The sequence below is a fragment of the Mastomys coucha genome, unplaced genomic scaffold (genome assembly GCF_008632895.1).
Source record: "Mastomys coucha isolate ucsf_1 unplaced genomic scaffold, UCSF_Mcou_1 pScaffold13, whole genome shotgun sequence".
Lineage (NCBI taxonomy): Eukaryota > Metazoa > Chordata > Mammalia > Rodentia > Muridae > Mastomys > Mastomys coucha.
The window spans coordinates 58168689-58195667 of record NW_022196895.1 but is presented as its reverse complement, the minus strand read 5'-3'; the positions used below and the strand labels follow the sequence as shown (position 1 = coordinate 58195667).

General features: G+C 40.6%; 1 protein-coding gene and 1 pseudogene across 4 annotated transcripts in view; both read right to left on the bottom strand.

Moving 5' to 3' along the window:
- Positions 1-26979, bottom strand: part of Htr4 (5-hydroxytryptamine receptor 4) — a 190100-nt gene that overhangs the window by 114129 nt on the left and 48992 nt on the right. The gene's annotated exons all lie outside the window — the stretch shown is intronic.
- The window catches only part of LOC116087252, a 1433-nt pseudogene continuing 773 nt past the window's right edge, over positions 26320-26979 (bottom strand).

Here is a 26979-nt window from a genome sequence, read left to right as displayed (position 1 = left end):
TGACTGTGCCTGTGCCTGTGTCTGTGTCTGTGCCTGTGCCTGTGCCTGTGTCTGTGCCTGTGCCTGTGACTGTGCCTGTGTCTGTGTCTGTGTCTGTGCCTGTGTCTGTGTCTGTGTCTGTGTCTGTGCCTGTGTCTGTGACTGTGTCTGTGTCTGTGACTGTGCCTGTGTCTGTGCCTGTGCCTGTGCCTGTGTCTGTGACTGTGTCTGTGCCTGTGCCTGTGTCTGTGCCTGTGCCTGTGTCTGTGTCTGTGTCTGTGCCTGTGCCTGTGCCTGTGCCTGTGACTGTGTCTGTGCCTGTGACTGTGTCTGTGCCTGTGACTGTGTCTGTGTCTGTGACTGTGTCTGTGTCTGTGTCTGTGACTGTGTCTGTGCCTGTGTCTGTGACTGTGACTGTGTATGTGTCTGTGCCTGTGCCTGTGCGTGTGACTGTGACTGTGACTGTGACTGTGACTGTGTCTGTGCCTGTGTCTGTGACTGTGACTGTGTATGTGTCTGTGCCTGTGCCTGTGCCTGTGCCTGTGACTGTGACTGTGCCTGTGACTGTGCCTGTGACTGTGTCTGTGACTGTGCCTGTGTCTGTGTCTGTGTCTGTGTCTGTGTCTGTGCCTGTGACTGTGCCTGTGCCTATGTCTGTGTCTGTGCCTGTGTCTGTGACTGTGACTGTGTCTGTGACTGTGACTGTGACTGACTGTGTCTGTGTCTGTGTCTGTGACTGTGTCTGTGCCTATGCCTGTGACTGTGTCTGTGACTGTGACTGTGTCTGTGTCCTTGCCTGTGACTGTGTCTGTGTCTGTGTCTGTGACTGACTGTGTCTGTGCCTGTGACTGTGACTGTGACTGTGCCTGTGACTGTGTCTATGTCTGTGTCTGTGCCTGTGCCTGTGCCTGTGACTGTGACTGTGTCAGTGTGTCTATGTCTGTGTCTGTGCCTGTGCCTGTGCCTGTGCCTGTGCCTGTGTCTGTGTCTGTGCCTGTGCCTGTGTCTGTGTCTGTACCTGTGTCTGTGTCTGTACCTGTACCTGTATCTGTTGGTATTCTATCTAGACTCCACCCCCACAGTTCCTGGCATTAGCCAGATAAGCTTGGCCCAGTATAAAAGGGGCTGCTTGGCCCCTCCTCTCTCTCTCTTACCCTCTTACTCCTGCCTCTCTCTTGCCTCTTGCCCCCTTGTTCCCCATTCCCTTCCCCCCTTTCTCCATGTGGCTGGCCTCCACTTTATCTACTCTCTCCTTCTCTCTGCCTTTCTCTGCCTCTGGTACCCTCTTAACTCCCTTCCCCATGCCCTAAATAAACTCTACTCTATACTATACGGGTGTGTGTCTGGTCCCACAGGGGGAAGGGATGCCTCAGCATGAGCCCGCCAGGACACCCTCTTTCCCCACATCCCGCCAGAACATATTCTTACAGCTCTTTCTCTTTATGTGATCACAATATCTATATCATCGGTTTGTGTCATTCATTTTACCTGAACAGCACCTTCCCATTGGTTGAGCCAGAGACAAAGTGCCACACCTCTTTCTTCCTTATTACTCAGTCTCTCACTTCCCCCCAACTCTCTGTCAACCCCTTTTGTCTCTGTCTCAACAGTCGTAAATATCCATCCTCTTACCCATTTGATCTGCTGCCTATTGGTCAGCTGAGATCTAATATGGCCTCAGTTTAACTCTTGCTTTTCTTGTAAGCCTCCCCATGAGCATCAGAGAAGGACAGACAGAAGGAGACAGAGGGAGACAAATGAGAACTTCAGCATAAGGTTAACAGAAGCAGTAACTTGGTTTATTATGTTGACTTGTTCTAGTTCCTACAACACTGACATGAACAAATCATAGCAGTGGTAAAACAACAATTTGTGGAATACTGAAAGAAGGAATTAATGAATGAATGAGCTAGCTCTTAATTTAGTGTTCTGGCTTCTTTTTCACAACAAGTCATATTACTGAAGTCAAAATCTGGAGAATTTTCCCAGAAAAAAAATTACTAATTTTCCCCATTTGCTAAAAATCCTGTAAATAGCTTTCCATTGTTAGTTTAGTAAAATACCAGAGTTTGACCTAGTTAACTCTCTAGTTTTATTTTTGACACTGCAGCATAACCAACGCCACCAAGAAAAATACATAACCCCCACTAAGGTGCCATTTGCTTTTATCCACTCCTATCTTTCACCTTTACCTGGCAAGCTGTAAATTTCCTTCAGTAGAGAATCAAGTATCTTACTGGCTGAGAAGTCACCCATGACTCCAGTATCGTCCCTGTCCTATATGCTTCAGGGATGCCTCATAATTGCATGTCATAACTAGTTGTATTTTTAATGAATTTTAAGAGTTAGCATATAAAGCAGAGAGTATTTTCATGCGTATGCTGTTCTTCTCCATCCCTTGGCCCCAGCCTTCCCTGTGCAGCTGCTCGCTGCTTTCATGTCCTTTCCTGTTGCCTACCAACACACTCTGCTTTCATGATCTATAGATTCCTGCACCCTCTCTGCCCCATCTCTGTCCCATCTCTGTCTCTATGTCTATGTCTGCCTCTCTTCTTCTCCTCTCATGGTCCCCTTCCATGGCCTCTTCACACATATACACATGGACACATTTCCACATATATGAACTTTAACCTAAGCTCCATACATAAGGTCTTTGTCTTTGAAATCTGGCTTACTTTGCTTAACACGGTGACTTGTAGCTCTTGCATTTTCCAAGCAAGTGTCATGATTTCATTTTTTTTTTTTTTTTACAACTCAATAAAAGTCTGTTTATCTGCCATGTGTAGGGGGAGAGGGCAGCATCTTCTGAGAAAGATGGAGGTGAGAGTCTGCTTGGTTCGTTCTGGGAACTTAAGGAGGCCTGGGAACCTCTCTGGAACAACGTATGGAAGGGAGAGAGTAGTGAGCTGAGATCATAGAACAGAGTAGGAGTGAACTCTCTAAGACCAGGTGTAGTACCACAGTTTCCTTATCCATCTGTTCATCGGCTTCTAGGCTGGCTCCATTTCTTAGCTCTTGTGAGTAATATAGGAGTAAACACAGACATGTAAGAAGCACTGTGGTGGGACTTGAAGTCCTTTAGGTATATCCCTGTGACTGTATGTAGTTAGAGAACATGGTGGCTTCACTTTCAGTTGTTTTGTGAAACCTATGCATACTGATGTCCACAGAGACCCTGCAAGGTTATATTCCTATGTGTGGTATAATGATAGCGCACCCTTTCCCGAATCCTCATCTGCATTCGCTGCTCTTGTTTTCCTCCTGGTTGCCATTCTGATTGCTGTAATTCACATTCTCCATGATGGCTAAGAAAGTGGACCCCTTCAAAAATATTTATCTGCCATGGATAGTCTCCTTTTAAGGAAGTCAGCTGAGCAGCCCACTGATTGACTGGAAGTTATTTTGATGTTTAATTTTCACAGTTGTTTGTTCAAATCAGGTGCATTTACAAAGGCTACGGTGTGTGGTGCTGGTTGCACATTGACAAGTATATCATAAGGATCACACGTGCTTTTTACAATAAAACCTTTCCTGGAGCAGAGGATAATATTGTATCATTGGGGAATGGTGGCTTTGGCGGGGTTAACTTCTCTGACAGTAAGCTGCCTGTGTTTCATCTACTGAGAATATGTTCTTTTTGGTGAGGCACCAATTGCTATTTTTTTTTCATTACAGCAAGTAAAAGGAAAATTAACACTTAAATTCCATGTGTTCCTCTGTGGTATTCTTTGCAAATGAGTAAACCAGGTTCCTGAAGCTACGGGAATTTTTTTTTTTTTCAATTCTTTATGCGTTTTAGATACAGATCCTCTATCTGATGGTAAAGGTTGTGTTGTTTTTGTTTTGTTTTGTTTTTCATAGTCTGTGTCTTGATGCTGCTGTCAGTTTTCTTTGCTATGCAGAAGCTTTTTAATCTCTCGGATTTTATCTGTTGATTCTTGAGACTGCTTCCTATGATGGAGAGTCACAAAGTCCTTGCCTCTGCAGAGATTGTGAAGTGTTTCCCTTTAGTCCTTTCAAAGCTTCAGGGCTTATACTAAGGTCTTTAATTCATCTTGAATTATCTCATGCAGAATGAGAGACTTAGATCTTCTTTTATTCTTCAGCATGGAAAGATCCAGGTTTCCCAGCACCCTTGGCTTAAAAGGGATTTCTCCGATGTGTTCTTGACAAATTTTTCTTGGTGCCGTGACATAAATATCTGACAAACATAACTTTAAGAAGAGTTTGTTTTGGATACAGTTTGAGGACACAGTCTATCATGATGGGGATGTCATGATACACAAGTGAGGAAGCTGGTCGCGCTGTCTCCCGCAGTCGAGAATCAGAGAGAAATCAATGTGGCTTTCTGTTTCTGTTTAGCCCAGAAACTCAGCCCATGGGATGGTGCCACCCACATTCGGGGTGGATTTTCACACCCCAGTTTAACCTTCCTGAACACTCCCACAAACACATGCAGAGTTGTGCCTCCACGGTGACTCTAAATTCAGTTGACAGTGAAGATTAGTCACCGCAACACCTTTGTCAAAATTACGTAGTAAAAGCTATATGGACTTATGTATGGATCCTGTCTTCTATTCTGCTGGACCTACCTACATACCTGTTTTTGTAGCAATGCTATTATTGTTAGTTACTACAGACTTATAATTTGAGATCATGTTTCATGTCTATTTGGGGTTTCAGGATGTTTTTTTCTTGCAATCTTGTGGAGATTATATTACATTTCTAGACACTTTTGGTAATGTGAACCTATACTTAATTTGACATTTGGTAATATTGGCATTTTGCAACATTAATTCTGCCAATCCGTGACCTTGAGAAACCGTTTCATCCTTTAGACTCTTGTGCAACTTCACAGAGAAGCTTTTACGCCCTTGGTTAGACTTCATAATTAGTGTCGCTTGCTCTTTCTCCATACGTTCATTACCAGTATAGAGAATACTGATTTTTCGCATGTTAATTTTGTATTATACTGTGCTAAAAGTATTTATCAGAACTACGAGATTTCAGGTGAAGTCTTTTGAATTGTTTAAGTTCACATAATTTGCAAATAATGACAGTTTAACTTCTTTTCTATTTGTAAATTTTTTTCTTTTTATTTATTTATAGCTCAAAATTTGAGCACTACGTGGAATTAGAATAGAGAAAATGGAGGCTCTTGTTTTGCTTCAGATTATAGAGAAAATGTTTTCAGGCTTTCTCCAGTTAGTATAGTGTTGGCCATCGTCCTAGCTGTACAATCTTTGTTATATTAAGATATGTTCCTTCTATGTGCAGCTTCCTTAGGACTTTTATGGTGACGGTATGCTGAACCCTTTCAGATGCCTTTTATCAGTTCAGATGATCATATAATTTCTGTCTTCAAGTCTACTATACATGTTGTAATAGGTTTATTGATCTGTGAACATTCTGCTAGCCTTGTACCGATGGGATCAGATCAACCGAGTAAGTGTGTACCATACTTTGCACATGTTCTTGAATTGGGCTTGCCAATATTTTATTGAAAAAATTTTTGCATCTGTGCTTATCAGGCAAACAAGTCCATAGGTGGAGTTTCAGCTGTGTTTATATTTGGTTTGAGTATCAGGGTAGTAGTGACATTGTAGAGTAAGTGTGCTGGTATTTTACTTTTCATTCTTACTTTGTAGAATAGTTTAAGATATCCCAGTGTGAATGTTCACTTGAAGATTGGTTAGAATTCAGCAGTAAATCCCCCCAATCCTAGGCTTTTCCTCATGGAGAGCCTTTTATTGCTGCTTCAGTCTTCTTGCTTGCTGTGGATCTCTTTCGGACTGCTTAAACCTTGATTTAATTTGGGTAGGTAAGACGTGTTTAGAAATTTTTCCTTTTTTTTTTTTTTTTCAAAGAATTCCCTAAGGAATTGCTGGATTTCACCGAGGCTCATTATAATATTCCCCACTTTCATCACTAATTTTATTAATTTGTGTCCTCCATTTCTTTTTTCATGGTTTATAGGGGGATTGACCATCTTGTCTATATTTGCAAATGAACAATCATTGTGTGATTGTCTTTATGTTATTATTTTACCTCCTATTTCATTACCCTCTGTCCTGATTTTTACTGTGTCTTGCTATCTGTTGCATTTGGGTTTGTCTTGTTCTTTTTCCAGGACCCTGAGATGCATCATTATTTATTTGAGACATATCTGATTATTTTACTCTAATACTAATAACTATACACTTTCCTCTTAGAACTGTCTTAGCTCCCAGAAATTTGATAAGCTAGATTGCCATTCTCTTTTGAGTCTGAGAATGTTTAAATTTCTCCTGTGCTTCTTCAATGGCTTACTATTCAGTCAAAAGTGTATAGTTACTTCTCCATGTGTTTGTGGAGTCTCTGTGTTTTCTTTTACTATTAGTTTCTAGTTTTCCTACACAATGGTCTAATAAGATACAAAGAAGTATGTTGATTTTATTACATTTGTTAAGCATTAATTTGTGGCCTATAATATAAATGTTTCAGTGGTTAAGAAGAAGAATATATATTGTACCTGTATTAGATAGAGTATTCTGTAGATATATATTAAATCTAGTTGATCTAGTTGGTCTGTGATATAGTTTAGCTCTATCATTTATTTATTGATTGACCTAATTAAACAAAACAGTTGGGTAAACTATTTCCTGAGTTAGGTACATTAGGGTCACCAATTATCTCTTTGATGTATAACTCATGGTTATTGGCATCATACACCTGGAGAGATAACTAGATTCTTCAGAAAAGACAATGTTTTTCTTATGTTATACTCTGAAGAACAGAAATACTTTTAAGTACAATTCATAATTGTGCCCTGGACACTGAAGTTATTATGAGTTTAAGGAGAAGCATACAAAAGACTTAAAATATAGCTTGGTAGTATATACCTATAAACCCTGTGAGTAGTAGGTAACCTATAAATGCTAGCCACTGTCCTTTACAGTTTTTGTTCATTTCAGGTACAAACAAATGGTATTGACATTTGTCCTGGTTATTTATTTCACAGTGTAGCAAGAAAAACAGCTTAGTCAGTGATTGATCACTAAGGCGGAATGTTGTCATTTGACTAAGAGCTGTTGAAATGACAAATACAAACAGCATTTAGACAAACAGCTGGCAAGAACATATAGGAGTCTTTCCAAATATAACTTGTATAAAAACATTGAGATAGAATAGATAAGGAAAAAATGTGCTGAAAGTTCATAAGAAAGAAAATGGACTAGAAAGGATTGTATTCAATGGGAAAGTGTATGACAGAAACAGGAAGCATTCAATATCTTAATGTGGCATAAAGGTTTAAAAAGAGCCTCAAAAATATCAGTTCACTATCTACATGTGTGTACCTACTCACATATACATACACTACCATACATGCAGCCTTAACAGACGGCACAGATGGAAACAGGGCAGAGGAAGGCCTGGAAAGACAACTGGTAGTTCACCCAAGCATAGACAGATTCATATTCATATCCCTCCTTGAATCGGACCTTCCTCTCCTTTTTCATGTTACAGAATCATATATAATAGCTTATAGCAATTTTAATGCTTAAAATTATAATATAATTATATAAATTTCTCCCTTTTTTCTCCTTCTAATCCCTCTTGTGTGCTTTCCTTGCTCTCTCTCAAATTTTTTGTTTTGTTTTGTTTTGTTTTGTTTTGTTTTGTTTCAAGACAGGGTTTCTCTGTTTAGCTCTGGCTGCCCTGGAACTCACTCTGTAGACCAGGCTGGCCTTGAACTCAGAAATCTGCCTGCCTCTGCCTCCCAAGTGCTGGGATTAAAGGTGTGTGCCACCACTGCCCAGCCCGCTCTCTCTCAAATTTATGACATACTTTTACCTCAATTGTTGATAAATATTTACATACATAAATATATAAATACAACCATTTCAGTCCACATAATGTTATATGTATGTATATTATTTCAGGGCTGACCACTTTGTATTGGATAACCAATTGGGGTTGGGGGGCTCTTCCCTGGGGAAGACTGTATCTTTCCCTCTCAGCATTCCTTACTTGCCTGTAGTTCTTTGTCTAGGAATGAGGCCTCACAAGCTTTCCTCCTTCCATCTTAGCATGTCTCTTGGTGTTGGTCTTGTTTCAGTAACCAAAATGATGACACTGCATGGGTGTGGCACCTCTGACTTTCTAGGAGATACACTCTCACAACAAACTTTCTATTCCTCTCACTTTTATAGTCTTTCTGCCTTCTCCTCCTCAGTGCTCCTTGGACCTCGGGTTCTGGAGCTGTGTTGTAGATGTATCAATTATGACTAGGCACCACAGTCATATGGTTGGAACTCTGTCTATATAATGAACTCTGTCTACTGAAAGAGAAGTATCTTTGATGAGGGGTGAGAACTACACTCTTCTGAATGCATAAGGATAAGCACTTAAAATGTTGCTATGGATTATGCTAATTTAGAAAAGGGTTATTTGCAGGTGTTCTTACAATATCCATGAATTCTCTAACCACAGGGAGTTAGGTATGTTAGCAGTACATCGCATAATTTCCCTCTGGTTGAAAAGATCTTAAGTATAATTAAAGAGATATTGGTTACCACCAATGTATGCATGCCACTATTGCCCGCTTAGGGTTATCATGCTATGTTGGCCATTGTTATTTATCATAGTTGGGTATATTTCGCCTGCCCATTTTCCCCATTTTCTCCTTTAATCCCCTGTCTCCTCCCTCATTCTCTCCCTACTATGGCTTCCTTTTACTTTTAACTTCCAGCAATTACTTCAGGCTGTATACTCACATCTGAACACTGGGAACTTGGAAGCATAGATGAGAGAAAACACGTGACATTTGTCATCTTAGTCAAGTTACCTCACTCGATATGATCTTTTGGGGCTCTATCCATTTATCAGCAGGTTTTATAATTTCATTTTTCTATCCAGCTAAATGTTATTCCATAGTGTATATGAACCACATTTTCATTATCTATTGATCAGTTGTAGGTCATGTAGGTTGATTCCATTTCCTAGCTGTTGTGAATAGGGGAGCAATGAATATGGCCGAGTAAGCATCTGGGGAGTAGATGGTTGAGTCCTTTGGGTATATCTTAGGGTAGATTTATTTTTAGATTTTTTTGAGGGTTCTCCATACTGATTTTCAGAGTAGAAGCAACAGTTTGCGATCTAAACAATGAATAAAGTTTCTATTTTCTCTGCATCTTCTCCAACATTTGGTGGTGGTGGTTTGGTTGAGCTTTGTTATTCTGGTTGGCATAAGATAAAATGACGAAATTGTTTTGATATGCATTCTCCAAATTCCTCAAAAAGATACCCTTTCTTTTTCTTTATTTCTTCTTTCTTCCTTTGTTTCTTTCTTTTGTTTGTTTGCTTCTTTCTTTTACTTTCTTCTTTTTCTTGCTTGTTTGCTTTACTTTTCTTCTTTTTCTTTTTTCTTTTCTTTTTGAGCAATTTTTTTTTTTTTTTTTTTAGCAATTTTCTTTCTTCTATTAAGAGTTCTCTGTTTGGATCCCAAGCACACTCTTAATATGTCTTTTATTTTGGACTTTATGGTTTTTGAGATACTTATACTATCCTGGATGTTACTCATCTGTCAGATATATTTGTGGCAAGGATTCTCTCAATTCTCTGGATTTTTTCTTCACTCAGTTGATTGTTGCTGCAGCTGTGTAGAAGCTTCTTATTTTTCTGAAATTTCCCTCATCAACTGTTGGCCTCAATTCCTGAGGGAAAACAGGGTCCTTTTTGGATAATCTTTTCCTGTAGTCCTGTATGACTCCCTATGTTCTCTTCCATTCATTTCATGTTTAGGTCTTTGATCCATTTGGAGTTGATTTTTGTTCAAGCTGATACCGACAGGTCTAATGTTATTCTTCTACTGTGGACATTGGCTTCCCCATCACCATTTGCTGACAATGCTGTTTGCCTTCCAGCATACATCTTTGGCATCTCTGACAAATGTCAGACAGCTTTAGTTACATGCAGTCATATTTGTTTCTTCAACTTGGTTCCACTGATCTAAACAACTATGCTTGTGCCAGTACCATTGCTTTTATTACAATCGTTGTATAGTATAGCTCTCAGTCGGCTAACAGCAATACTCTTGTATTTGCAAAGGATTATTTGGTTATCCAGAGTCTTTTGTGATTCCATATGAAATTTAGGATGGTTTCTGTCCCTATTTCTGTGACGAATGGCATGTGAATCCTTATTGAGATCACACCAAATCTGTAAATTGGTTTTGGTGTGGTGATCATTTTCACAATATCAGTTATTATTAAATATTTTCATAAATATAGCATGTCTTTCCACTTTCTAGTGTCTTTCTCCATCTCACTGTAGGGAGATTTAAGGTTTTTATTTATGGGTCTTCCATCTCCTTGGTTGGGTTCACTCTTAGATAACTTTAGAAGTTAGTGTGAATTATGTTTCCATGATCTCTCTCTACATGTGTTTCTTACTGGTATGCAAAAATATATTATCCTGGCACTTTCCTGAAACTAATGGCCATTGCTAGAAGTTTTATAATGATTTTTTTCTCTCTCTTATGTATACCATTACAGCATCTACAAATAGAAGTAATTTGACTTATTTTTTTCCACTTGTATCTTGTTTTCCTTCTCTTTTCTAACTGATAGAGCTACTGCTTCAAACACTATATTGAAAAGGAGTGGGAATATTGAGCACCGACCTCTTACCTGATTTTAATGAGATTGTTTTATCCTTGTCTCTAGCCCCAACAGGACAAGTTTTAATGGGAGGAACTGATGTAGCTTAAGGAAGTTGTCACTTTAAGAGTTTTTATATTTGCCCACTATGTGTTCATCTGGAGATAAAGGAAAGACTCGTTCTTGAGAAACCCATCAACTCTCACCTATTTCGCACACTCACAAGTTGTTGGTAACTTTTCGCCCCATAAAACTAGAGGGTTAACACATTGTTCTTGCCAAATGGGTCATATATTAAATCATTACTTTCTCCAGGTAGCTTGAGTATAAGCAGAAAACAAACAGACAAACTCACTGACTCAAAAAAGAGGTTTGGTCAAGGAATGCGAGGTTAGTCACAGGCATGTTTGTCCACTTGCTCATTCAATCATTTCATGTCCATGGGTGCATGCACCCAACAAAGTATTTGAGTATGTAGCCTCTCTGGCACTAAGAAGAAAAAACACATACAGTTCTTCTCTCGGAGAATGCAGAAGCCCTCAGGGAGGATAGACACGAACCAGAGACTGTGTGTGTGTAAACTGACAGCTACTGTGGACAGTGTGAGAGAAGCACTGACCCTAGGGGTCCTGTGAGAAGTCAGAAGTCATCATTGAGGTGAGATTGGAAGGAGAACAGGCGTTACTGAAAAGCAGGCAGGAGGAAGGGACAAAGCTGCTAGTGCAGCAGTGAGAGCCTTGGTCCAGCAGAAGAAAGAAGTACGTGGCTAGGATGCAGAGAGAAGAGGGATGCACCATGCCCAAGTGAAATCAGAATGGCAAAGCTGAGAGACCCAGGAGCTGCACTTTATCAGTGGGAAGCCACAGACTGACTTAAGAACATTGTCACTGGTGGAGGGGAGGGGGGGATTGATCATATATCCCTGTCTTGAGTATCAGGATAAACAACAGTGAAGTGAGTGAGTGAGTCAGTCAGTCAGTTGGGTTTTGAGGTCTAACCTTGGCCAAGTTAAAGATTTTCCTTAGGTGTGAATCAGTATAACCGCATAAAACATGGTTTTTAGTGGATGTAGTATAATCTGCAGGGGCTGTTTATGCTGACTAATGGAGACATTTGATCACGGCTTATAGTTCCAGAACACAGCAGGCCTTTATGGGGCGATATACTACAGTATGACAGAGAACCACTCATACAGAAAATACATCCTGCATTCTCCATGAGGCTAACATGCACTCCCTGGCATTTGTGTAACTGAACTACTCTAGAATTCATGCTTCTTCTACATGTAAATATGAAAAATTTTACAGAGCTACTTATTTATACTAACTAGATTGAAGGAAGGCTCTGCTGTTATTCTGTTCAAGCAAGCATTTATGTGTCACCTGCAGCCAGTCGCAGCATTAGAGCTATTATTCTGGCACACGTGCCTTAGGCTGTGGGAACTTGTCACATCCACGGGCACATAATGCTCCCATGCACATATTTTAGGGCTTTTTTTTTTTTTTTTTTTTTTTTTTTTTTTTTTTTTGCTGTTTCTACTTTAGACAAACCTGGGCATTTAAATTCCATATGTCATTATATTATAACTTACTTAAAAATTTTAAATATTCTAGTAAGCAAACTGCATTGAAGGTTTTATCTGTGCATAATAAATTAAGCCACTTATAGACCTATTTCACTTTCATATCATAAAGAGGTATTTACAAAATTATCCTACAAAAGAGGAAGGTAGTGGTTGATCTGAAGTGAGGAGAGAGAAACACTGAAATAAAAATGTGGATTTCAAAATCTCGGTAAGTTCTATTTCTTGAACATCCGGTGTATTGTGTTATAGCCCTGGAAGCTTGCTGCAAATGAGGCCCAGTGAGTGTGAAGTGTTGGGAAGACTGAAGCAGAGGCAGAGACTGTTTTACTACCAACAAAATTAGAATGATCTGTTCTAGCTTCGAGATTTTCTCACAGTCTTTAAGGCTTTTGACAGCTGTGATAAACATCTTCCATAAAAGGCTGTATTGCATTATCACATGAATATCTAATTTGCCAAATAGCTATTTGCAGACTGATCTGTGGAATCCTCGAACGTTTGCATGTGTTATTGTTGTCCTTTCCCAGAATAACTTAGGGGGCAGAAACAGTTCCATGTACAAGATATTGCTGAGACAGGAATCGTGTGTGTGATGGTTTGGCAATAAATGCCCAACTGCAATGAACAGTGTTACATAATTTAGTCAGAGCATCCCACTGGGAGCCAGTGGGTTCTCCCTAATCCCCTGGGCTTCATTATGATTTAATAATGATGAACTAAGGAAGAGTAATTCTCATTATTGAATGATACTGTGAGTCATAAGGAGTGCAGTTAGTACATTTACCATTTTTAATGTCACAGCAAGCCTCTAGAGACAGGCACTGTCACTATATCTGATTTACAGTAGAAACAGCAGCATGCAAGACTTGAACTGTCATGTCTGAAGCCACAGAACAGAAAAGGGAAATTCAGGAAATGAACACAAGCTCTCGTAACCGAAGAGCCTGAGCTCTTCATTTTTATGATGTCCTAGCATTATATTCACTATTAGTTTTATGACTTGTGAAGATAAAATAAAAGGGAAATGTAAATGAATGTAAAGACCTTGAGTTTTTGTTTGTTTTTGTTTTTTTATCTGAGAACTTCTTTGTGAGCTATGAGTTTCTGGACATACATCCTCACAGGAAACTTGTCCTGCATTCTTCCTAAGGCTCTTTCCTTCAGTGTTCACACCTGAAGCTTTATTGCCACTGGTCATGATCTCCACCATTTTAATTTGAAATATTCTACCCTCTGGGTCTCATTTTCCATCTCCAGAATGCCCCTGCTGCACTGTGACTTCTGTGTTTCTCTTCCTATGATAGTCCATGCCTTGACCCTCATCCTCCTCACCTTAGAACATGGCGGCAATGCTCCAGTGAACAATGGATATTTAAAGATAGTATGAAAGTTAAAGTTCTAGAGGCCAATGGATATGCTGAGAATTATTCTGGAGCAAAATCATCCTCATCAACCTGAGAAGCATTAAGGGTTACATTGGACAGGGCAGCCGCCGGGATTATTTTATGCATTGCAAATGACAGAGTTGAGAAAACGAGAACTTCATCCTGGTTACCAAAGACTCAGAGCTCACTATCGCTGAGCCCCGAAGAGTGTGAATGAGTCTGGCCATGGAATCTAAGGGAAGGTAAAATTTGGTTCAAACTGAGAAACAACACCGCTTTTCTTCTTATATATTACAACGTTGACCCCAGTAATAGCAGTTGGAATGTGATATTGAAAAGATTGCTGGGGACAAGTTCTCCATTATCACAGTGTCATGAGATGGTGTCATGAGATGGTGTCATAAGATGACACTCATAACATAGAATGCCAATTTCAGTGACCTGAGACAAGCAGAAAGAAGGCAAGTGTCTTCCACTGGGAAGCTGTCCTATAGAAAACGTTGTGCGGCTAAACACTGCTTCAGAAATGCAGGACCTATCAGCCTCCCAATTCACTTACAGACATCACAACAACTCCCCACCCCAAGCAAACATAACCGACTCAGAAAAATAGACCGTTATTCAGCCACGGCCATGAGCAGGCAGAAGGTAAGGCATTCTGAAGACAGCAGACAAAAGCCCCGAGTGGCATAAAGGCTGAGAGCAAGTCACTGAGTAAGAGAGAAACAGAGATGGAAAGAGCATGGGCTTTGAAACTTAACGTCTAGATTCAGCTTTCAGTTAGGCAAAGCTTCTTTGAGTCTTCCTGCTTATGCCTCCTGAGACAGAGGCTGCTATCTGGTAGGTGATGTTTTCAGATACACTCAGTTTCCTTAAGATTCATTTCATTCACTTCTCTCTAAACGAGCCTGTGCTGCTGTAACACAAAAGTCACTGTGAATGAGTGTGTTCTGAAAGTATTTTTTTGTTCCTTCATACTTGAATTTGTCACAATACCACCTTCCCTACCAGAGCTAGGAATAGGATGCTGGTTTTGAAGGATCATGATTCCTGTAATAGCTGGTAATTCTTTTCCCATTGTATATATTCCATATTACATCAAAGTCCTATCCCCCACCAAATTATTATTATTATTATTATTATTATTATTATTATTATTATTATTATTGTTATTATTATTATTAATGATTTGCTATTGTCACGGGGCATAAAGTAAAAATTCTGGTTTCTGTTACTAAAATGTCATTATAGAAGGGTTGATCCAAACTTCAAAGGAGAAAGAAACTTTATAAAAACTAATAAAATATAAATAACAAGGGTAAACCTTCAAGCATTCTAGGAAATGCCCTGCCTCATCTGTAGATGAATGGCCAAGTAATCACACTGGTCCTCTTAAGGATAGCTTCTAGGCAGCCCCCTCCAGCGCCTCCTGTCGGTATCTTTCTCACCCTCTAGCTCAGAGCCACTAAAGGTGCCTCAGTTCTAATGCTGGCACTGGTTTGACTAACCGACACCTCAGTTCTAATGCTGGCACTGGTTTGACTAACCAGACGAGGTGAGCAATCCTTGAACAATTAACAAAGTTCCCCTCACCTAGATCCCTTTCTTTTCCTATGTTGAATTTCTTTCTTTTTTTTTTCCCTCTTTCTCTTCTCTGTCTTCATTCCCCATTTCTTTCTTTTTAATTAAGTGCTTGGGTAAAATATGAACACATTCTTCTTGTTAATTAAATTGGATTGGCAATAATCTGAAACAACTGTGTATTGACCTGGAAGGCCAGAAAGCCTAAAAGACCTGAGACAACTGAACTTTTGCAAACAGAAAGTACACCGTGACACTGGAGAGAATATTCTCACCGCTAAGTAAAGTGAAGGCAAACACAGCCAACATCTAGTGCTGGGCATAGAAATATTTAAAAACATTACAAGTGCTGAATATCACTCTAAAATGCATGTTTAATGTGCTCAAAATAATTAGAAACACACAGGAATAAAATAGATTCTGTGTGTGGGGTGCAGTTAACTCTGCTGGGAAAGTGGGAGGTGTAAATAGAAAGGAGAAAACTTATTTTCCAAATTGGATGCTGTGACCTAGTTTATATGCAACTACAAATCATCTATGAATATAATTAATAATATAGTCATTTATAATAATGTGAGCATTTCAAAGAGACCTAGTCTTCACCTTGATCCCCCATCCAACACTTGATTCCAAGCTTCTGCATAGGTTGTTATTGTTTTCAGTAATTAGGTATATACAGAGAGAGATGGGGGAGAGGGACAGAGAGGGTGAGAGTGATGTGTTCAAGCACGTGTCCTACATTATGTGATAATACACAAACTTTCACTTGATCAGATGGATTTGTGTGTATATAAAACTCTCCTTTTAAGAATAATGTACTTTCCTCCCATGGAGAGGGTATCGAGTGACCAGAGCACAGCCTTTGAGGACAAACTGCCCTGGGCTCAATGCTTAGTGTTTGTCTGAAGCAAGTTATTGAAGCTTTCTGGGTTTGGGGCTTCTCTTGATAGAACAGATGCCACGGTCTCTCCTTCTTGGCACTATCGGATTAATATATGAGGAAGATCATGTAAAGCATGCGAAGTGGCAAGTACTTAGAGAGCCCTCAGAAACTGCTGTTCCAATTTGAAGCTGCACTCTACACCTCAGAAGGAAGGGCCGTTATCATGGAATTCCTACACAAAGTCCAAAGCACGGCCGTTTTATTGAAGAATCGTGATGCCCCTTTGTCACCTCAGCTGATTGTCCTAGGCTATGGAAATCAGTTGCCTTCAAGACAGTGTAGAACTTATAGTGGTGACCTGTCCTCTAATTTCTGCACTTAAAGTTCTATCTGTTCAAATTCCAGGCACTCTTTACACAGAGAGAGGCACACTCAATTTTCTAGAATTTCCCCATCATTTGCCCCTCTTTTTCAAACTTTCCTCATATATCTCTTCATCTTCCTCAAACTCATTGTTTCATTATTATTATTATCATTATTAATTTGTAGACATGCATAAAACATTAAAAAACAAAACCTGCTGAATTCACTTAGTCTCTCTCTCTCTCTCTCTCTCTCTCTCTCTCTCTCTCTCTCTCCCTCTCTCTATCTATCTATTAGCATTGACCTCTTGGGCTTGGATAACCTGTTAAAGAGCTCATCCCTGGAGAAGACTAATTCTCTTTTTCCTCAACAGTCATTAATTATCTACAGCTCTTCACTTATGGATAGGGCATTATGAGACTTCCCCAGCTACACTGATGTGTCAACTGGCAGTGTTATGCTTCAGGTCTCCTTTAAGCGATCACATTGTTGCAAGTTCAAATGTGCAGTTTTCCATGTGTAGAAGACACGCTGTCACAGGACATGGCACGGTGACTTGGTTATTTAAACCTTTCCACCTCTTTTGTCACATGTTCCTTCATCCTTAGGTGTAGACATTGTGTTATAGCTGTATTGACTGGGGATGGGTAGGTATCCAAGCCATGGTCTGTTGCTCTGCACATAGATACCAGTTGTGCATTTCCGTAATGATCTCTTTCTGCGGTAAACAATGCATCTGTGATGGGAGGATGAGGATAAGGGCTCTACTTCTCTGTGGATATAAGAATGAGAATTTAGAATGTAGCTGAGAATTATACTGGCTTAGGAAAGTGATAGAAGTATGTCGAAACATCGTAGAAGCATTCTTATATGCTTCTAGGGAAGAAAAATGTTTTTGCCATACATGACTCATCCACCATCTACGGCTTGCCTGTCATGTGGCTTGACCTTATGATTGGACACTTTTCTCTTGTGATTCCTCTTAACCCTCAAAATATAAATTGCCGGCTGTTCTGGATGAAATTGGTGACTTCCTGAGACTTTAGTCTGCCTCACTTATCAGCTCCATTCTCCCAGGTCCCACTGCCTTTAGAGCGGCAAACAGTAGCAGATTCTCCTCTAGCATCTTTGGCTTCACCAGCCACAAAAACAGAAGAAGATGGAAAGATTTCCTATGCTCACTGATTGATAGAATTAATATTGTGAAAATGACTATTCTACCTAAGCCAATTTATAGATTCCATGTAATCCCAATAATACCCTTGAAAATTTTCACAAAAATAGGGAAAGAAAATCGAACATTTCATATGGGCCCACAAAAGCCTCTAGATATCCAAAGCAATCCTGAGCAAAAAGCATAATTCTAGATAGACTTTAAACTATATTCCAGAACTATAGTAATAAAGACAGGTAAGTACTGCACAGAAATATAGTCATGTAGGTCAGTGGGTCAGTTGGACAAAATTGAAGACTCAAACACAAATTCATGTAACCACAGCCATCTTATATTTGACAATGATGCCAAGTAGACAATATCTTTAACAAATGTTCTTTGTGAAATTGAAGTACATGAGGTAATAACATTAGACATGTATTTATCATCCTGCACCAAAAAAAGAAATCAACTCTAAATGGACCAAAGATCTCAATGAGAAACCTGAAACTGACAGAAGAGAAAATACACAGTCCTGTACAAGGTAGAGGGTTAGGAAGGACTTTCTGACTAGGATTTTATTTTCCCAGGAATTAAGGCCAACAAATGACAGGTGGGACCTCACAAAGCAAAGAGGAAGCCTACAGAATGTGAGAGACTCTTTGTCTACTATGCATCTGATAGAGGATTATATCAATATATTGTCATATAAAAGGAACATACCAAATATACTGAGTATAAAATGAACTCAAAATAGAGTCAAGAAAAAAACTGAGTCATATTTTTTCCTAAAAGCAAACAAACAAACAAACAAACAAAAAAGGCTATGGATCTGAACAAAACATTCTCCAAAAGAATTAAAATGGACAAGAAATTTCTCAAAGAATGTTTAAAATAAAGCCATTAGCAGTTGGGGAAATGCAGATCAAAACCACTTTGAGATTTCACCTTTATCTCAGTCAGAATGGCTAAGAACATGCACTGTTGGTGGGACTTCAGACTCATACAGCCACTCTGGAGATCACTGTTGATGGAAAGTACTCAAAAACCTAAACCTAAAATCAACTCTATGGCCCAGCTCTACTGCTCCTGGGCTTGTGCTCAAAGGACACAACATTCTCCTCCACACATGCTTGCTCAGCAGATCCACTTTTGCTCCATTTACAAAAGGTAGGGGACGGACGCAGCCTAAAGGTCATTCCACTGACAAAGAGATGGTAAAACTGCAGTACATGTACCCTGTGACTACTATTCAGCTGTAAAGAAAAATGAAATTTGCCACTAATGGATGAGACCAGAAACCATTAGACTTCCTGATGTAACCCAGATCCAGGAGGCGAACAATAAATTTCTTAGGAGTAGGTCTAGTTCGGACTTTTAGATGTGAGTGTTATAGCCTGGATTTTAGGAAAGTGAAAACGGCCCATGGTGGGGACGGGAATGCTCTCGAGAGGGGGATAGTAGCACACTACTGATATAAATGAGGAACTGGGAAGACAGGGTGGGAGAGGAAGACTTACCTTCGGTACTTTGGGAGGGAGAGGAAGAGCAACACAGAGCAAGTGAAGAGGTATAAAGTACCCTAGAAGTGTTTTAAAAGGTCATGGGAGATCATATTATTATCTGTTTACTTACCATTATATATGCGTGTGTGTGTGTGTGTGTGTGTGTGTGTGTGTTAATATATAAATAGGTGCCAATCATGGAGAATGTCCTGTCAAGTTGAGTGCAAGACACCTACCCCCAATATATTAGGCTGTTGAGATGGCCCTTGGTTATCTCCCAGAAATTGAAGGTAAAACCGTATTGGTAAAGCGTGTACATTTTTTTGAACAGACTATTAGAATAAGTAGAACAGGCACCAACCTGGAAGACCTCTTCCTGAGTACTACATCTCACAGCACCAGAAGGAGCTATGAACGCTGCCAACAAAGGACATTAACTGATAACCCTGTCCAGTATAAGTCATAGAATCTACAATAACCAGAACAGTAAGACATTTTGAAAGGTGTAAAAGAGGCACTTCTAGCCTGAGAGTAACCAATGGGTGTCAAATTCTATGATATATTCTTCCTTCATCTTTCTTATTCGTGGCTTATTAATTGTTTTATTAATACACACATATGCATATATGGCTTTTATATACATATTTGTTCCTAAACATAACCTGCTCAGTCTGTACAATGCCACCTGTGTGTATGTTCTCAGGGCTGACCATTTGGTATCAGCCAATTGACGTCCTCTTCCCTGCCTACAGAGGGGTGTTTTTGTTTGGTTTGGTTTGGTTTGGTTTTTTGTTTTTTTCGAGACAGGGTTTCTCTGTGTAGCCCTGGCTGTCCTGGAACTCACTCTGTAGACCAGGCTGGCCTCAAACTCAGAAATCTACCTGCCTCTGCCTCCCAAGTGCTGGGATTAAAGGCATGCACCACCACTGCCTGGCTGAGAGTTTTCATATCACCCAGATATGATCAGTTACTCCCAAGTTAATCTGACAACTAGAGGAGTACATGAAGTATTTATATGCCCTCATTCTTTCTTTAAATTACACTGCAGAGGCACGGCCAACCTTCTCCCCTTCCAGCTTTCCACTTCATTTTAATTTTTTTTTCTGGATTTTACACAGAACATATAACTTGTGGGAAATTTCTTTTCCTTAGACTTCTCTGGATTAACTCTAAATTTGTATATGTGGTTACTCTATTTTACTTGGACCTAGTTACTTTAAATATCTGTCTGTCTGTCTATTATCTAACTACCTAAAACCTGAAAACAGAAGGAATATTATTTGGAAGAAGGAAGGCGTCAAGTCTGTTGGGGGATGTTTCTGTGCACTATGCATTAAAATGCTGATTTCTGTACCCAGAGATATGGCTGTAGTCTGGATTTTGGTACTGTTATTATAATGAAACAATTCCCTGACTCAGTATTTTGTAAGACATTGTTCTCTGTCATCTTCCGATTGGTCAATAAAGAGCTCATAAGACTATAGATGGGCAGCAGAGGATAAGGAACAACTTCTGTGCTCTAAAAAGAGAGGCAGAGGGTCTCAGGTGGGCACAGGGCTGTTACCATGAGGACACAAATGAACAAGGAGGCCAGAGCAAAACCAAGATGGCAGGTAAAGGGTCACATGGCTGGGAAGTATGGCAGGTCAGCATAGGCAGGTTAGACTAGTTCAGAACCTGCCCAGCTTAGGGTTGGCCTTATTAAAATATATATCAAGGTCTCTGTGTCATTATAAAGAACGAAGGAGAGTGTAGAAATGACTGTACTTTTGCAGGAGCAGGACTGGAAAGGAGAGGTAATAGGGGATAAGAGTAAGAAGAAAGTATAGCGATAAATACGTGTGAAAAGTCACAATGGTACAGACCATTATATGCTTAAAATTAATTTTAAAAATTCTTTTATTAAATTCTTTTATTTATTTGCATTCCAAATGTTGCTTCTCCTTCCCAGTTCCCCCTCCCAGAGTTCTTCACCCCTTTGCCTCTGAGAGGACCCTTCCTCCACCTTTCCACCCACCCTCACCTCACACACACACTACCTCTCGCACACACCTCTAGCATCCCCCTTCCATGGACATCAAGTCTCTACAGGATTAAGCACATCCTCTCCTTCTGAGGCCAAACAAGGCAATCCTCTGCTACCTATGTGCTGGGGACCACGGACCAGCCCATGTATGCTGTTTGATTCTTAGTCTATGGGAGCTCTGAGGGGCCCAGGTTAGTTGATATTGTTGTTCTTCCTATGGGGTTGACATCCCCTTCAGCTCCTTCAATCCTCCCCCTAACTCTTCCATAGGAGTCCTCAACCTCAGTCCAATGATTGGCTGTAAGTATCTGCATCTGTCTCCGTCAGCTGCTGGTAGAGTCTCTCAGAGGACAGCCATGCTAGGCTCCTGTCCGCAAGCACAATACGGCATCAGTTATAGTGTCTGGATTTGGTGCCTGCATGGGATGAATCCCAAGTTGGGCCAGTTGCCGGACAGCCTTTCCTTCAGTCTCTGCTCCAGTTTTGTCCCTGCATTTCCTTTAACAGGAACAATTCTGGGTCAAAACTTTTGAATGTATGTGGCTAGCCCCATCCCTCCACTGGTGGCTCTATCTACTGGAGGTGGTCTCTTCAGGTTCCAACTTCCCACTATTGGGCATTTTGGCTAAGGTCATCCCTCTTGGGTCCTGGAAGCCTCTCACATCCTGTGGATTTGGATACATGTTTATATTCACATTACCACACCACAGGTCCTGGTAATAAATTCATTATCATTTTCTCTTCTAGCAAGATCTACCTCATTAACCATCTCAACACTAGACTTCATTGCTAACTGATGAGAGTTACCACTTGTCCAGCAGACACATTAAAAATAGTTGTTTTGAGTATTCACTCATGCTCACAGAACAACTCCCCCTAACAGTTCTGTTGTCTACTTCTGTACCATTGACTATTTTATGTGTCACATATAAATCATACAGGATTTATCCAGTGACACACTTAGTTCATATAACATAATTCTTTAGGATCATCTATATTGTTGAGCAATGGCAGAACACATTTCTTTTTTCAATTAATTAAAATAGTATCCTGTTGTATGTATATATGACCTCCCATTCCTCTTGCCTTGGTTCCAAATTTCCAAAGGCAGACAGCCCCTCCAAGTTCCTGCTTTCAATTTTTTTGTTTCTTTGTTGTTGCTGTTGTTGTTGTTGTTGTTGGCAGATAGTGAGGTTTTTCTGTGTAGCCCTGGCTGCTCTGGAACTCACTCTGTAGACCAGACTGACGTCAAACTCAGAAATCCACCGGCCTCTGCCTCCTGAGTGCTGGGACTAAAGGCGTGTGCCACCACTGCTCATGATTTCTTTGAGATGTCCACCCAGAAGCAAGACTTTTGGATTCTACAATAACCCTAGATTAATGTTAGAAATCCCCATCCTCTTCATCACAGCTGCCATGCCATTCCAATGCCAGAGCACACATGTTGTGGTTTCTCTGTGACCTCACCAGCACTTCTTTAAAACCAAACCTGCCTTCTAATGGTGGTTTTGACTCCATTTCCTTTTTTTTTTTTCGAGATCATTTCCTTTTTAATAAAGGCATTGAACATATTTTATTGTGCCCATTGGCTATTTCTATGCCTTTTTACATTTTTGGAGAATTGTTTATTCTAGTCCTTTAGGCAAATGTTTTAATTCATTCATATATTCATTCACTCTTTCTTTTTTTTTATTCATTTTGCTCTTGAGATTATAATATAGTTACAACATTTCTCTCTTCACTTTCTTCCCTCCAAACTTTCTCATATATACCTCCTTACAGTCCTTCAAATCTTGGTCTTGTTTTTCACTATTTAGACATACTTCTAACCATAACCTGTTCAGTCAGTATAATGTTGCACATACATATGTTTTCAGGGCTGAGAGCTTCAGCTTTAAAACAATGTATTTATCATACTCACCATCCCAACTCTGGCGAGATCCACCTCGCCAGGTCCACTCCTCTTCCTTATCTACCCAACTTTGTATCATTTAAAAACAAAACAAAGCAAAAGCAAGAAGCGAAAAACACCTTCAAAGGCAGTTGTGCTTCCCTATCGAAATATTCTTGGGCTACAAGCTTAGAGAAAACTGACCCCTTCTTTCCCAGACTCTAACAACTGCAGTTCTCATCATGCCTAAGGCTGAGAGTGTGGGCCGCTCTCCGAGTTTTATCCCCATGGTCACTTCCTTTCTAATACCCGCTGTCACCCAGCTATCGTCCTCAAGCTGTGACCTTGATTTTTTTTTTCCTCGGGCTGAGCAAACCTGTTCCTGGCTGCTGAGTTTTGCACTGGACAGTTAGATCGCTCTTCATCTTTGTTTTTCTGCTGCCTCCTCTTCCATCGTAGTTCCTACAAGCTACTAGATTATTTTTCATAGTCTCACATAATTGTTGCTGCCCCTCAGGAGGGCAGAAGACCTTTCTGCCTTGTTTGTTGCTGTATTCCAAAGGCCACAGCAATTCTCGGAGCCAGAGCTGGCACCTGATATTTGTCAACTGAATGTTGTGTAATTCTATTAGCCCTAAAATTCTAGGCTCCCGAGACAAAATTTGATGAATATTTGTGAGCTATGCTTGGTAGTTTTTATTATTTTATTTTATTCTATTCTGTTTTATTTTTTGAGGCTAAGTGGATGAAATGAATGAATCCTGAAACCACTTTATCTTTAACTTCACAGAATACAAAACGTAGATGGTATGTCAGCCCTAAGCTACCAAGGCGCATTCAGAAGGAATAGAAGGAAAGTGGTGTTCCAGATGTGCCTGGGGAGACAAATAACTGAATTCCATCAATATGTTTGGAGATGGGGATCATAGTGAGATCCATCTTAGTCTGAATCTCTGCAAAGCCAAGTGTGGGTGGTAGAAGTAACAGGTGAGCTCATGGCTCATCCTCCTCAAGCTAATTCTGATGGTTGCAGAATCTTATGAGCCATTTTCACTGCTTATGTAGAGTGTTCACTGGCAGTCCAGTACTGCTGCGACAGTTTCATGCCTATTCTTATGGAAGATGCAGGCACTGTGTAACTCTCCGGTGCCCTCTCCACCTCAACATTCCTGGCTACTGTGTCACACCTGACTGCTACGAGAACTTACGTCACTGCCTTGGTTCTTAGAAGCTACCTTTGTATTACGGTTAAGAGTTGGAAGGCTTGAAGAATGACCAGTTCCACCAGTACTACCAGTAGATCATTATATAACTAACAGGGAGCAAATAAACCAAAGTTATTTTTCTGTAGCACTGAATAAGGGTCTTGAAACTTAAGCGCAATAGCACCTCAGAGCTGGAATAAATTCTAAAGAGTTTGTGCCCATTGGCTTCACTTGAGGCTGGAAAACTTAGAGGGGAGATATTTAAGGTCACGGAGTAAGCTAGTAGCGCGTCTAGGATTGGACTATATACCTGGGCATCTAATACCAGAGTGAATTGGTGCAAGCCGGGAATTCTTTGAAATCCTGAGGTTTGAAGGAAACCGGGGTGATGGGCTCTGCCTGTGCTGAGCCCATCTTCCTCCGACGTTTCGTTCCATCAGAATCTGGAGAGGTAGGAGGCCTGCTCCTCCCATATAATGACAGATCTGCTCCTCAGCCCCCATTTCACTAATTTGTACCTGTATCTTTCCTTTCCTGTCACTTTACATAACTAACCACTGGTTATTCTTCCCAGGTAGGCTTAATTGGGATACAAGCGACTCCTTTAAGGAAGCCTTCAAAGAACTGTGACAATGTGGACCTAAGGGCAATTCAGGCTGCATCTCTCCTGTAGTTGCCACTCTTGGGCCCTGTATCATCCCACCTGAAACCCTGGGGAAACCTAGTCCAGAAGTAACAGTGGCCCAGACTCAACCTCCCAGCCCGGATCAAGGCTGCATTCTGAAAGTTCCCAGCTCTTTGTTTCCGAACAGTTCCCTCACACCCGCCCCCACCCGGGGTTTCCTCTACTAGTCTTCAAGGGGGTGGCCATCTTCGGTCTTGCCTCCCTTAACTTTTCTGGAGAGATTTTGGGAACTTTAATATAATTTCAACCGTGTAGGAAAGTAGCATGGAAAGCAGAAAGGAAGGAAAATGCCAAGGCCGGAAGACTCAGATCTATTGAAACTCTGACTCTGTCATCGAGTATCTCAGAGTCTCCTGACCGAAGCCTCCGTCAATCCGCCAATATACAACCAATATGATTATTTTTTTTTTCACTATCAGCATGAGGATTTGCTGGTGACATGCTTCTTGTAAAATGTTTTGAAATAATTTCTAATTAGGAAACATTTCAGACATCCCAAAAAGTACAGCTAGGCCTGAGAAATGTAAACTGAGGACAAACGTTGAATTTCATAGACTCCGAGGGTTGGGGAAGAAGTGTATGTGGCTAAGAGTCTCCCCTCCCTCACCTTCTGGAACACTCAAGTCAGTTATGTGTAAGTTCTTTTATTACACACATATGTAAGAACAAGACATGCTAGGTCATCTTTTGCAAATAGTAGCACCACACTGATAGCATCCTTGGCAGAGTTTTTACCCCATTCTCTGGAGATATCTGTAATATGCGGATAGAACTGAGTTGGTTAATATTGACTGCTAGCCAACTACAGGACTAAACCAGTCTACTAATCCATTTTCTTGTTGGGGACTCATAATTCATTTCCACTGTTTAGCTATCATCAGTAAGCTACAATGCCAATCTTACACAAAAGTTCAGGAAATTATTTAGTGTAAAAATCCAGAGGGAGAATTGTTGAGTTATTGGGCATGTACTCCTACGTTTGACTGTTCTTCAAAACAGATATCAAAACTTAGCAAAGTACTTAGCGAAAAGTTCACCAAAGTCCTCTTCAAAATAAGCAGACCATTTAACTCCTCCTGAGTAAGTGCCTTTTCCCTCACATTCTATCAACACTTAGTAGCTTTGGCTTGTCCATTTTTGATGGTATAGTGGGTTTAAGATTGTACCTCATTGTGTAAGGGTTGGCATTTCCACGCTTTCTTTGAGAGCTGGGCCTTTAAAATTTAACTATTGTCATTCCATTTCCTTCCTTTATGGATTATCATGTTTCTTATTTTCTAGTTGGATTGTTTTAATTTAATTTTATTTTTTTATTTTTTTACCTCTCAGCATGAGACTGTTTATTAAATGGACGTCTTACAAGGATAGGAGAGATAAATGCAAAGTTTTCCGCTCACATAATGCACACAGTGCCAGTTTCGGTGCCGCCCCTCCTGGCTTAGATCATGGCGTGTGAAGCGCTGGTTATGTCACCACTGATCCCCAGTTGGCTGATTTCCCTGAGGTTCTTCATCCGATGGTTGAACCGCAGCAGGTGAGCATCATTGACCACAACCTTGAAGTGGTCAGCTTCAACCAGGACTTACTTGTATTTTGAACAGTTTGCCTCTCTCAAAAGGGAAAGCTGTCTCTCTTCCCTCCCCCAGTTATGTCCTGCTTCATGTTACACACAATGACTCTTCTGTTGTTCTCATTGAAGCGAGGTTAAAGTGGAAGGCAACATCATTCCCTCTCTTGAAATCTAGAGCAATTCTGTTTGCCTTGGGTTTCACTGTGCCCATGATTGTGATCAGCGTGCGGGGCATGACTCCTCCAGGCAAGGGAAGATCATAGGGCACTGTCAGTGGTCCAGCGGGGGCATCATAGGGGCCAGCAGCAGGATAGGCCTCAGGAGCACTGGGGTAGGCCCCAGGTACCCCAGGTTGACCTGGGAAGGCTCCAGGGACAGTTGGGCCAGGATAAGCTCCAAGGGTGCCACGTACACTTTGCGTGATGGCGGTATTTGAGGCATAAACTTCAAGGAAAGTTAATCTCCTGCCTCTGCATTGTCGCCTGGCACCCCAAACTCAGAGGTAGCCCAGATATGTCCTCGTATTTG